We start from the raw sequence: 12,651 nt of genomic DNA, 5'->3' as shown, positions 1-12,651 counted from the left end.
ATATTTTTGCACAATTAGGTATTTTCTGTCTTTCACTAACTTTCTAAGAAAAAAGTCAATCCTTAGTGCTTTATCATAGCTATTATCTCTAGAGTCAAAAATACAGGTCTCAACAAAACAGGTATTTGGAAAAATATTGGCTGAATAAATGAATGGCTTAAAAATTAGTTGGAAAGACAATACATATATATCTTTAAAGTTAATTGCCAGTAGAAGGAAAAAAAATGAAGAGGTCAGGCAATAATTCAAGAAAAATATATCACTGCACTGAAATGGACAAAATGGAATGAGAACTGTGGGAGACAGAGGGTCAAGGGTTAGCCCATCCTGGGACATGCTATGGGCAGGGGTTGGGAGATGGGGAAGAAATAGATCTGGGCCTCATATAACTAAATCCTGCCCATATTCAGTCAAAGACATCTACACAAACATCTGGAAGAAGATTTTGCTCATTACAAAACACATCACCTGGAGAGCAAGCATCATGACTTGATATATTTTTTAATAAACATGGTAGTTGTGTCATTGTGAAAATTATACTGCATTGTGTTGTCAGAGCTAAAAATGTGATTTATTAAGCATTTTATAAAGTCACAGTTTGAGTAACTCTTTTTTGGTATTTCTATACTCTTTAATACTCAGTAAACACAATATTTGGATGGGCCAGGTCCCTAAATTGTCAATTGGGGTTGCCAATTGTTAACTGTGGAAGAAGAGAAAACAGGTTCTTCCTGGCTTGGAAAAGTTCTAACAAGGAAAAGAGCTTGGAATATAAACACATTACTCCTTGTCAATCTCTTACCCCCCTTTACTAGAGTAGAAAATATTTAGCTACTGAAATGCTGCCAAAGAAGTCAGCTGACTTTTATCCTGGCTCACTTCAGCACCACTGACCATCTGAAACACACAAAGGTCATCATAGAGAGCTTCTTAGTATTCACATCTTCTGATGGGGCTTGCTGACCAGAATCCAACCACCTTAGCAGCTCAGTTTTCTGGCCATCAGACTTCTCTTCATTGTGGCTGCTATTTAATATATTCAGCAAATATTTATTAAGCACATAATATGTGTCAGGGAATGCAATTGTAAACAAAGTAGATATTTCATTTCCTGGCACTAGAACTTATAATAGTTCACTGAGTAATTTCTGCCCTCTCTTGTGCTGGATGCGCTGAATCAACAAGGACTTGAATAGTTAATACAAAGCTAACTTCTAGCAGAGCTTTGTCTAGGTATGAGTGGCACACAGATATCCCCCAGTTCCCAAGTGTGATTAAACTCTAGGAAGGGTTGACAATAATTCTAAGCCATGCCAGACTTCAGTAGTGTTAAAAGACAGACTTAGGTACATCAACATCTTAAAGAGTTGGTTTGAGCAGATAGCAATTCATGAATCAGGCAGCACCAAACTGTACGAGGTTCAAGGTTCTACCAAGGGGCACAAGAGGAAAACGTATAGAATGTTCATTCAAAAAGATAAGACTGGAAAAATATTTGATTGGCTAATTGGAAAAGTCCCTAATTAGAAGTGAGTTGAGATTTCTGATTGGTAAAGTCTTCAGTTGAAAGCCAGTTGATTGCTTCTGATTAGCAAGCTTGTTTTGTTTTCCCAGACTATGACCATTTACTCCAGTTTCCTTAAGTGGGAATTGAACCAATTAATTATTTTAATAGTAGACACTGGATAGCAATATCCATCATGAGGATGGGATGGAGAATGGCTGCAGGTAACCCCTGCTTTAGAGCAGAGGCATACCTTCTTGAGTAAAGACTTCTTGAGAAAGCATCCAATCTAATGAGAAAATACAGAAAGCAGGAACAAGGCAAGAAGGCTTGTTATGAACACTACTATTTAACATTGTCCTGGACGCATTAACCAAGGCACTTTGACAAAAGAAATCACAGGTATGAGAAGTGAAAAAGAAAAGATAAAATTATGTCTATTTACAGATGGTATAATTGTATACCTGAAAAATCCAAGACTATTCATTGAAAAGCTACAGTAAGAAATGCAATAAAATAGCATTGTATAAAATTAACATACAGAAATCAACATCATATAAACAACTAAATACAAAATACAATTAAGATTAAGCAGTGTTCTCCTACAATTGGCACCCACTTCTTTCTGGTGCACACAGGAAAACTCTGCTTCCCAGCCCTATTGCAGGTAGACAGGCTATGTGATTAATTCAGATTATGAGTAGAATAGTCAAGTGTCACTTCCAGCCAAGACACTGAAGAATCAGTGAGCCACCTCTGTGCTCTCTGTCTCCTCAGGGACAAGTATGAGGTGATATTATTGATGGTGGCATCAAACCGGGCAAGCAGTAGGGACAGCAGCAACATAGCAGGAGTAAGAGACAGGCCTTGGTTTTATCTTCTAACTGCGTGCAAGCTTTTGCTATTTACCAAGCACAGCCTAACTTTTCACAGTAGTAGTAAAAAGGTTAAAAAGTCAAAAATCTGTATTAGGAAACTTACAAATATTGAAGAGATGCAAAATTATACCTGGAACATAAAGAAAGAATTACTAGGCTTCTAAAAGATGGCAGAAAGATGGCTATCCTTCCTGTGTCAGCTTATATGCTGGGTCCCAATAAAAATACCAAGGGTGTTTCTTTCTGGAATTAAACAAGTTGATTTATAAGAACAAAATAAAGAAGAAAACAGTGAAAAAGAAAAGCACACACATACAGTATTCAATAGTACTGTAGGGAGATTATAGTTTAAAATCACTATTTTATATTTAAAAATAGCTAGAAGAGAAGAATTTAACACAAAGAAAAAATAAATGTTTAAGGTGATGTGAGAAAAAAAAATAGCAAACATTGAAGTGTGGCACCTACCAGATAGTGAAACAAAATATAAAGCCTCAATATTTATCACAGTATGGTCCTTGAATAAATAGACAACCCAAGTAAGCTAATAGAAAGGTAGAAACAGATACAAAGCTACATAAGAATTTAGTATATGATCAAGGCATAATTTCAAGTCAATGTCCTAAAGAGGAACTGTTCGCAGAAATTATGCTTTGTAAAGGTAATCATTTTAAAAGGTAAAATTATGTCCACATTTCAGGTCATATACATCTAAGTGTTGGAGATAAAGGGAAGATGTATCCTTGGTATTCTTAGATATTGCTGAATCACCTTCAGTAGGGTTTATATCACTGGAGCCAAATGCTCAAAGATTTCAAAGTTAAAATAAATAAAGGCTAGTATCAGAAGAAAACATACATGATTTCCTTTACTTTCAAACTTGGACTGTGAATAGGCCCTTCAAACTATAATTCAATATTAAGAAACTATAAATAACACATAAATTAATTCAGATGCTTAAAAAAGTTAGATGGCAGAAAATATGTATAAACAGCCAAAGGACAGAAGCAAACTGGGAAAAAATACTTAGTATACCTGTCAGAGTTAAAGAGGTAATCTGACTAATCCACTGAAAGTGCTGGCAGAAATCAAAAGTAAAAACAAATATATAGCTTAAATGATAATTCACAAAGAAAGAATTACAACTAGCCCTTAGGCAAATTAAAAAATACCAAAATGATTATTAGAAGGAGAAAAATTAAAAATACCTTGGGACTCCAGTTTTCATTCATTAGATTGGTGAAAATCTAAAAAAGTTGCAAACACAGACTACTGGCAAGACTGGAGAAAATAGCCCTCACACATGGGTATATAAGAAATACACATCCTAGAGACAAGAATTTGACAATATCTAACATTATTAATTGCAACAGCCCTGGGATCCAGCAAGCCCCTGGATAGGAATCTATCGATTCCTATAGACAGATACCTGCCAAAGTACAGACATTTATTCTAAGTTATTGCTGGTAGTGCTATTTGAATAGCAAAGATTGGAAAGATTGGACCTCTTTTAAAAGAGAACTAATCTCATTTATAAAGACTTGCCGTCATGACCTAATTACCTCCCAGAGTTCCCACCTCCTAATACCATCACCATGGGTGTTAGAATTTCAACAAACATATAAATCTGGGGAAGATACAAACATTCAGATAATAGCACCATGTTTATATGCTATCTCTGTGTAGAAAAGAAAAGAAGAATACTAATCTAAATATATAAATGTACAAAAGCAAACACAAGTGTTTCCTTCCATGAAAAGAAGTATTTATGTTTGTGAAAAGAAGTGTAATAACAAGAAACCAAAATACACTAAAATATTATATATACATATAGATGCATATATCTGTGTATATATTCATGTATGTGTGTGTATATATGTTCATACATACGCATACAGAGAAAGAGGGATTCCAGAGAACATGGGATAGGGTAGTCCTGGCTGGAGCAAAAGGAGGTCCACCATGCATTCTTTCCTGTGTATTTGTTTCCTTTGAATAATGAAGATTAATTGCCTACTCCAAATGATAAATAAAACTAAACTTTTTTTAAAAATGTTTTTAATTTTAAATGAGTTGAAACAAATGTTACCTAACTGTAAATCTGATTAATAACACAGTCACATGGGAAAAGATCTGTTACTTATAAATGTATGAGAAAATTTAAAAATAGTAAAACTAGTATTTACTCTGTGCAGTGTAATTTAAAACATTCAAGACATTGAGAATTTGAGTGTTCTCTTTCCTCGTAAATACATGCAGGGAGGATATCCTTTCTATGCTTTGGTGAATTGTCAAGCACATTTCTAATTTGGATCAGCTTTTAACATGTTGTACTTTCAATGTCATAAAAATATTGCTGAGAATTCCTTTAATGTGACATTTTTCTCTGGGACATCTTCATCCTTCTTCTCACAACCACTTTCCTCATTTTTAGGCTGGCAATTTCCCTCCCCTGAGTTCTTCTGAATACAGAGTCCCTCCAAGGACAGCAGTGTTCAATTTCACAGCTAGCATTTTCTTCTATAGCTCCATTTACAGGCACTTCAAATCCCACAGCTTTTGTACGGTACAGTAAATGTTACTGTCCTCTTGAACTCACATCATGGCCTGCTACTTCCCGCCTTGATGCTTGGATGCTTTCAATTGCATGTCATATTTTTTTTAAAACTCAGCTAAAGGAACTGCACTATCTTCACACCTCAGGGCATTCATGCTACTATAACAAAATACCTGAGACTGGGTGATTTATAAACAACAGGAATTCGTTTCTAGGTGGAGATAGCCGTTGCCTCCATAGCTTGTTCGTTCAGGCCACCTGCAGCGTGCACATTGCCAAGATTTACTGCTTATTCTCTGCAGAGTGGTGGCCCAAGCCAAACCTGGCCCACCTGAGCCACAGCTGGGGCAGCTCAGCAGGATGCGTGGGGCAGAGATTTGAGGTGAGAACCCCAAGTACCCTAGACTCCTCCCTTGAAACTGGTCTGCCCTCTAAGTCCAGGTATTCTGTGCCTGTGATGGGCAGGGCAGCCCAGATCTCTGAAATGTACATGGGGTCATTCTTTTGTGGGTCTGCATGGGGAAGGGGAATGAACCAGAGTGGAAGTGGTGGGATTGAGGGAAATACAACATAAGAGAAGACAGAGAGACAAAAAGATGGGATCGGAAGGTCTGACTGAGCTGATGGCTGCAGCCAGCACCAAAGCACAAAATCAGCTTTATTTTATAATATCTATACAGGGTTGTCTACAGGGAAGAAGCATAGACAATATGGGGAAGTAGCACAGACAAAAGACATATCTTTAGTCTTCCAGTATGATTAGAAAATGTAAACGACTTTAATAAAGACAAATCTGCTGTCAATGGTTTCTACTCAACTTCATTAACATATGATAAGAAGTGAAAAGGGAAGGCTCACAAGGGTCTCCACATAGTTCTTAAAAGTTAACTAGACACAGAGAGAGCTGTGTAACTTCTGGCAGGGAGAGCATGAAGAAAGGAATATGGTTGTTTTGGGAAAGGAGGAGAAGCATTTGGGGGTTCGTTCCCTGAATGTTCCCCCATGCTATGGGGGCCCTTCCGCCTCACAGCCAGCTCTCTACATATTCTCCCCCAGTTTTGACGAATGGCTCTGTAGCTTGTCCAAACCATTGGTGTTCTCAACCAAATAAGCCTTTTCTTTCTTTACTACACAGCCGAACTGAGAAACTCCTGACTCTTTAACGTGTGCCTCCCTTTGGATTATAAATTCCTCTTTAATGCATTTCTCTCTTCTCCCATTTCACTATCAGCACTCAAGAGAAGCCATGCAGCACTCTGAATGCTTTGCTCAGAGATTTCTTCTGCCAAATATTCTAATTCATCGCTTGCAAGTTCTGCCTCCCACAAAAATCCTTAGGAACACAGACACAACTCGTTCAAGTTTTTGCCACGTTGCAACAAGATGGCCTTTCCTGGTTTTCAACAAAACAATCTGCAATTTATTCTAAGACTTTATCATTATAGCCTTTCCTATCTGTATTTCTAACAGCATTCTGATTACAACCACTTAGATAATCTCCAAGAAGACTGAGATTGTCTTCTTCTGAGCTCTCACAAAATCTCCCTTAATACTGAGTTCACAGAAATCTGGGTTTTCTCCAGCACACACATCAAATTGTTACAGCTTCTATCCACTACCAAGTTCCAAAGCTGCCTCCTCATTTTCACATATTTGTTATTAATACCACCCTACTCTTTAGTACCAATCTCTGTCTTAGTTTGTTTGCACTACTGTAACAAATACCTGAGAGTGGGTAATTTGTAAATAATAGAAATGTATTTCTCCCAGTTATGGAGGCTGAGTAGTTCAAGGTCATGGCACTAGCCCTCTGCTTCCAAGGTGACATTCTGTTGCTGCAGGGGGGGGCAAACTCTGTCTCTTCACATAGCAAAAGGGACAGAATGGACAAAAATGAACAAAAACAAGCTAGCTTGTTCCCTTGAATCCTTTTATAAGGACTCTAATTCATTCATGAGGAATGACATAATTACCTCCTGAAGTCCCCACCTTTAATATTACTGCATCGGAGATAAAGTTCTAACAGAGGAATTAGGTGGGGGGCATCCAGACCCTTGCTGATGGCTAGTGGCTATTCCATTGAACGCAAATCTTCACTACTTACAGCAAGTGCTAACCCCTACCAAGGTTGCTAGACCCTGACTCAATTTCCAAACACCTTCTGAGTTTAGTCAAAAGATTGCTTTACATTCTCTGAAACTAAATGCTTTGGTAAGAATACTGGCTCCTCTTTGGACAGGAGGCAGACACATCTGGGTTTGGACTCCTCTAGTCCAGCCAGCTGTCAGTCTGTGGTGCCCTCTCAGGAGATCAGCGATGACCCTTGGATTCTCAAGGAATTACGCAGAAAGGTACCATGAAACAGCCCAAGCTAGTGTCCTTGTGGGAGTCCTTGGTGTCTGAGATTTATTGCCCAAACAAAAAGAGGATTTGAATGCTATCTAACCAGAACAAAGAGTCAAAATCAGGGCTTTGAGTTGCAAAACAGTTTTGAAGGCTGTTCAAAGTTAAGTTTGTGTTGAGACATAAACTTAAGAGGTAAGTGTTTTATGAGCTCCCCGAAGGCATTGAACTTAGAGGACTTGGCCTTTTGGAAGTCATACAGGATGTTGCAACCCCAACTGGTCACTGCACAGATAAGACAAACCAACCTCACAGTCACTTTTTCCTAGTAGGGCCTAGGGAACTGAGAGAAGAAAGTGAGAAAATTGCTGGTGGGCTCAGGAGGCAGAGGGATATGTGTAACTTGCCTCTAGGGATATGAGCAAAACAAGTGGTGATCCCAGCAAGAGACATCGCAAGACAGATGCCCACATAGAGGTGTTACCTCAGCACCAAAAGCCACAAAAAAACTCAACCAGGAAAACCCACAGCTCCCTGCAATGCCTTAACATTGTTCACGGGAGTAAGGTAGGGTGTAGAATTTTGAATTCACTGTCTATTCAGAAGAAACAGTCTGTAAGCTTGAAAACATAGGGAATAACTTGGGATTGGTACAACTAAGTAATTCTCTAACATTAGTAAAAATGGAGGCTTAAGAGCTAAAAGAACTTAGGGAAATAAAGTGCTATTCCTTTAATTTAAAAAATTTTTCTTAGTTTTTGTTGCCCAGGCTGTTCTCAAGCTCTTGGTCTCAAGGGATGTACATATGCATCAGATGTATGTATCAAAGTACTATCTCCACAAAATCATATCAGAAGAGAAATTGGAAGGATGAATTCAACTGAAGTCAAGACAAGTCTACTAAAGATTTCAAGACCAAAAAATAGGAAATTTTTCTCCAAACTGATTTTTTGAGACTGAATACTTACTACTTACTGCTTACCTAGTAATGGAAGGTTGATTTTCTTGAAGGACCAATATGCCCAGCTAAGAATGACATTTCCTAACTTCCTCTGCAGATGGGAGTGGCCATGAAGATGTAAGCAGAAGTAGCAAAAGCAGGTTTCACAGAAAATGCTATTTTTGCTCTTTGCCTCCCTCTTCATTCTGGCTGGAACTCAAATGTGATCGTTGAAGCACCAGCAGCTATTTTGTAAACCTGAGGAAGGAAGCCATAGGCTAAGAAGCACAACCTGTGAGATGGAACCTGGAATCCTGATGACTTTGGAGAGCTAATCTATTAGTCCCTTCATTGGTACTAGGGATACTAGTCAATTCACTGGTATCCAATTTGACCAGCCCTTCCCCTTGAGAAATTCACAAGGAAGAAGAATTTCCTTGTGAATGGAAAGGAATGGAGGAGAGAGACATGTAAACCAGTAACTACAGGAGGATAAATAATCTTAAAAAAAAATAATATCACAAACTTCAAGCTTCTATAGCTATTGTTCTTCAAAATATGTCTGTTCTGCCATGCTATATTTAATTCATATCAATTTTTCATTTTCCAAGAACTTCTAAGTACATTGAGAGTTCATTGACCATATCCATAATTACATTTGAGAATCATTCATAAATTAAATGAAATTCAACAAATAATTAGTGAGTGCTCGTCATGTCCAAGCATTGGCTAGGTTTCATGGGCCATACAAAAATGTTGGAGTGCCCCATGATCACATCAATGTACACAGCTATGATTTAATAAAAAAAAAAAAAAGAAAAAAAAATGTTAGAGTAACAGTCAGTCTTCATGTAGCTTTCTGCAAGTGTCTGAGAGGGACAAAGCACAATAAAGCCACATGGCTGAGAGAGTCATTTTTCTCTTTAGACTCCTCCTTTTTGAGACAGACTTTAAGAAAAATCAAGCAAAATAATACCTGTTATAAAGGCAGGCCAGTTAATAAGTGTAGAGAGAATATTATTCTGGGATATTGTTCAGTGCTAAAAAGAAACGAGCTATCAAGCCATGCGAAGACCTGGAGAAAAATTAAATGCACATTCCTAAGTGAAGTAAACTAATCTGAAAGGGCTGCAAACTATGTGACTCCAACTATACAACATTCTAGAAAAGTCAAAAACCTATGGAGATAGTATAAAGAAGTGGTTCCCAGGGGTTTGGAGGGAGAAGGGATGTGCGCCTTCAGGTAGAGCACAGAGGATGTTTAGGATGGTGAAACCACTCTGTGTGATGCTACAGTGGGAGACATGTTTGTCAAAACCCATTCAACATGCAGCATCCAGGCTGAGCCCTACTGTAAGCTGGGGACTCTGTGATTCCGATGTGCCAGTGTCGCTTCATCAACCATAACAAATCAAACACTGGGCTGGGGGTAGGGCTGTTGGTGGTGGGGATGCTGGAACAGGTGGGGGCCTCCGTGCTCTCACTCAGTTTCTTATGAACCTAAAACTGCTCTAAAAAGCAAAGTCTATAGTTTAAAGAATAATTAGATAAAAGACTGTGGGAAGCAAGATAGTCACTTGGTGCCTAGGTGCCATTCTGGAGACTTCTAGAAATTGACAGAGGGAGACCCTCTTTATGATGGAGAAACCATCTGGCTGTCTCCTTCTCCTAAGGACTGGCTTTAGCATCAGTAATAGTGGAGCCGCCTGATAATAGACTTTATGATGTGTTGGGAGGATTACCAGAAGTGCCTAATCTGAATATAACCAAGACTCTAACTCTAACTTGAAGTTTGAGGAAGATACAAAGAAAAGAAATCCAGTTAAATGACACCTTGAGAAAACAGAATCAGACAAATAGAGACTATAGGATGTTCTATACGACATCTGGTCTGAACTCTGTGGTCAGTGATGCAGAAATAGATAAATATTTTAGAAAGATGGGGCTGAGCTGTTATAGACAAAAAAGATATTGAAGAGATATCACAACCAGATGCAATACATAAATCTTAATTGGATGCTTGAGACAAGTGGAAAAAATTTTTAATATGGATTAACATTAAATGATAGTATTAATTGGATTAGGTCTGATCATTTTATTGGGATTGTATAGGCTAACTTCTTAGGAGATGAGAGCTGGGTATTCAAAATATAATATCATGATGTCTGCAGTTTACTTTCAAATGGTTCAGCCAGAGATACAGAGGAGGAGTTAGAAAGCTAGATGGTCAATGTGTGATCCAGCGGTTTGGCTCAACTGTAGGTTCTTGGAACAGTCAAGCACCATTTTCTGTATGTTGGTAAATCTCCATAATAAATATGAGAGAAAAATATTATATCTTGACTATCAAATTGTTTAGATGAGTCTACAACTGTATTTTACATTTTCCTAACTGAGCTAAAGAAATGTTTGTGTTCTCAAGGTAGAAATATAGATTTCCGGACACTCACTGGGGGCCTGATGCAATGACAGTGTTAACACCTGTAAATTACTGTGAAGATATATTTTTACAGGACACACCTGGCTCCAGGCCGCTTTGAGAGTTGGAAATGCAGGTTTAGTGCTGCATTTGCCTGAGGCGAGCACAGGAGATGCTTAGGCAAGTTCTCATGATTGATGATGCTTTATTTGGCACCCAGACTAATATCAAAAGTTATGGCAGAACAAGGATTGCCACAGTTTTCTAAGACACAGCTTCAAGCTGCTGACACAAGCTCTGTCTGGTCAGCCCTGTAAGGGCAACCATGCAGGGGAGCACATGGACATTTCTGCAAGTCGGGGCAGGTCATGTGGCTACTTGGGAGAACATTCCACAAGTCTGCTGTGGACAGTGAGTTTCTCTGAGCACGATTTACTGAAATTTCTACATAGGAGCATGAAGGAATTCTGATTATCATCTCTAATGTCTCTTTATTTCTCTTTTCTAATTATTCTTATTCACTTCGATGGTTTTTGGTAGGGTGAGGGGAAGAGGCATGAGAAATGCTGGAGCAGAGGGAAAGCCCAGTGTACCGTGTGCTGTGGCCTCTGGCCAGGTTCCTATGCCTGCCCAGCACACCCCTCTCCCAAGCCCTCCTCAGTGATTTTGTAGCCAAGGCAAAGCCCTAAACAGTTGAGAAAATCTTCCCGTGGCTTGGTGTTTGGCGTCTTTATTTATGGCTGGCAGACTGTGACTCTGGTGCCATCGTCAAAGAGGTTTCTGTGCAAGTGATAATATTTGCGTGGCATTTTACAATTTATAAAATTCTTTGTTAACATGTGTTACGTCAACATGTATTTCATTCCTGGGAATTCAGTGTTGTGCCCACTTCACAGATAAACACACTGCAGCTCAAAAGGCCAAAACTCAGCACTCAACTGGTCCTTAAGGGCAGTGCCTGTGGCTCAAGGAGTAGGGCGCTGGACCCATATATTGAGGGTGGCAGGTCCAAACTCAGCCCAGGCCAAAAACTGCAAGAAAGAAAGAAAAAAAGAAAATATTATCAACTGATCAGTAGCAGGGCTGGCAGCTGAGTCAGGCCTCTGGAAGCGAATCCTGCTCATCCGCCCTGTACAATTTGTGCCCTGGTAGTACTAATACTTCATTCTCAAGGCCGAGCCTTTAACTGAAGGCTCTCAGTAGTACCCGCTCTCAGTAGTGTGTGCCTCAACAATGAAAGAAGGACTTTGTAATTCAAAGCCCAGTTAATTGAAAACTATTTCAGGGAGTTACGTAGGTAGTGGTCAAAAGTGTGTGAGTTCTGGAATCGTAGAGTCTGGGCTCAAATCCTACTTCTGTTTACAAATGGTGCAACCCTGGGCGAGTCAGGTTCGTACCTGAGCCTCACTTTAACTCCGCAAGGCTATTTTGAGGACTAAATAAAATGAGGCACGGTGACATTTAGTACCTGCTAACTGTTTGCTGTCATAATGCTTCATGATTTTTTTTCTAACTGCCTGGTTGTCATGACTATCCAAGGGCCCACTTGGGAGCAATCACCTCTTCTAGCCCGCACTCCCTACATCAGGGATCAGATTTACTTTTTTTCCTTTTTTCCAAAACCGAATATTTTCAATGGTCTGTGAGTATGGTCTATTAGTTCAAGGAACATTCAGACAGTGACTAATTGGAAAAATGTCAAAACTCTTGTCCTCAGTGGTCCCAAAACATGACAATATGATGCTGAAATTTAATGATTTTTTTCTTAGCAAGCTACTTGAATTTGTTTCAAGATAAATTATTTATCTTGAGAAGAAACTTTCTTATACAGAAAAGTTATAAGGCGCATCCTCATTCTCTCTTAGTGTTCATATAAAAAGCCTATGACCCAGAGTGCTTTTGCCATCATACCTGCATTTGTTTTTAGTAGATCATAAGATATGGCCCCATTTCATCATTGCATTGTACCTAAGCCAGCAAAGTCTATATAAGCTGGGTAAAGAAAGTGGG

General features: G+C 38.9%; 1 long non-coding RNA gene across 1 annotated transcript in view; it reads right to left on the bottom strand.

The window, feature by feature from the left end:
• LOC128563798 (uncharacterized) overlaps positions 1 to 12,651 on the bottom strand; it is a 106,905-nt gene that overhangs the window by 48,004 nt on the left and 46,250 nt on the right. The gene's annotated exons all lie outside the window — the stretch shown is intronic.

Source organism: Nycticebus coucang, chromosome 13 (assembly GCF_027406575.1).
Source record: "Nycticebus coucang isolate mNycCou1 chromosome 13, mNycCou1.pri, whole genome shotgun sequence".
NCBI classification, from domain to species: domain Eukaryota; kingdom Metazoa; phylum Chordata; class Mammalia; order Primates; family Lorisidae; genus Nycticebus; species Nycticebus coucang.
The sequence above is the reverse complement of the archived record's forward strand: the minus strand, read 5'-3'. Positions and strand labels throughout refer to the sequence as shown.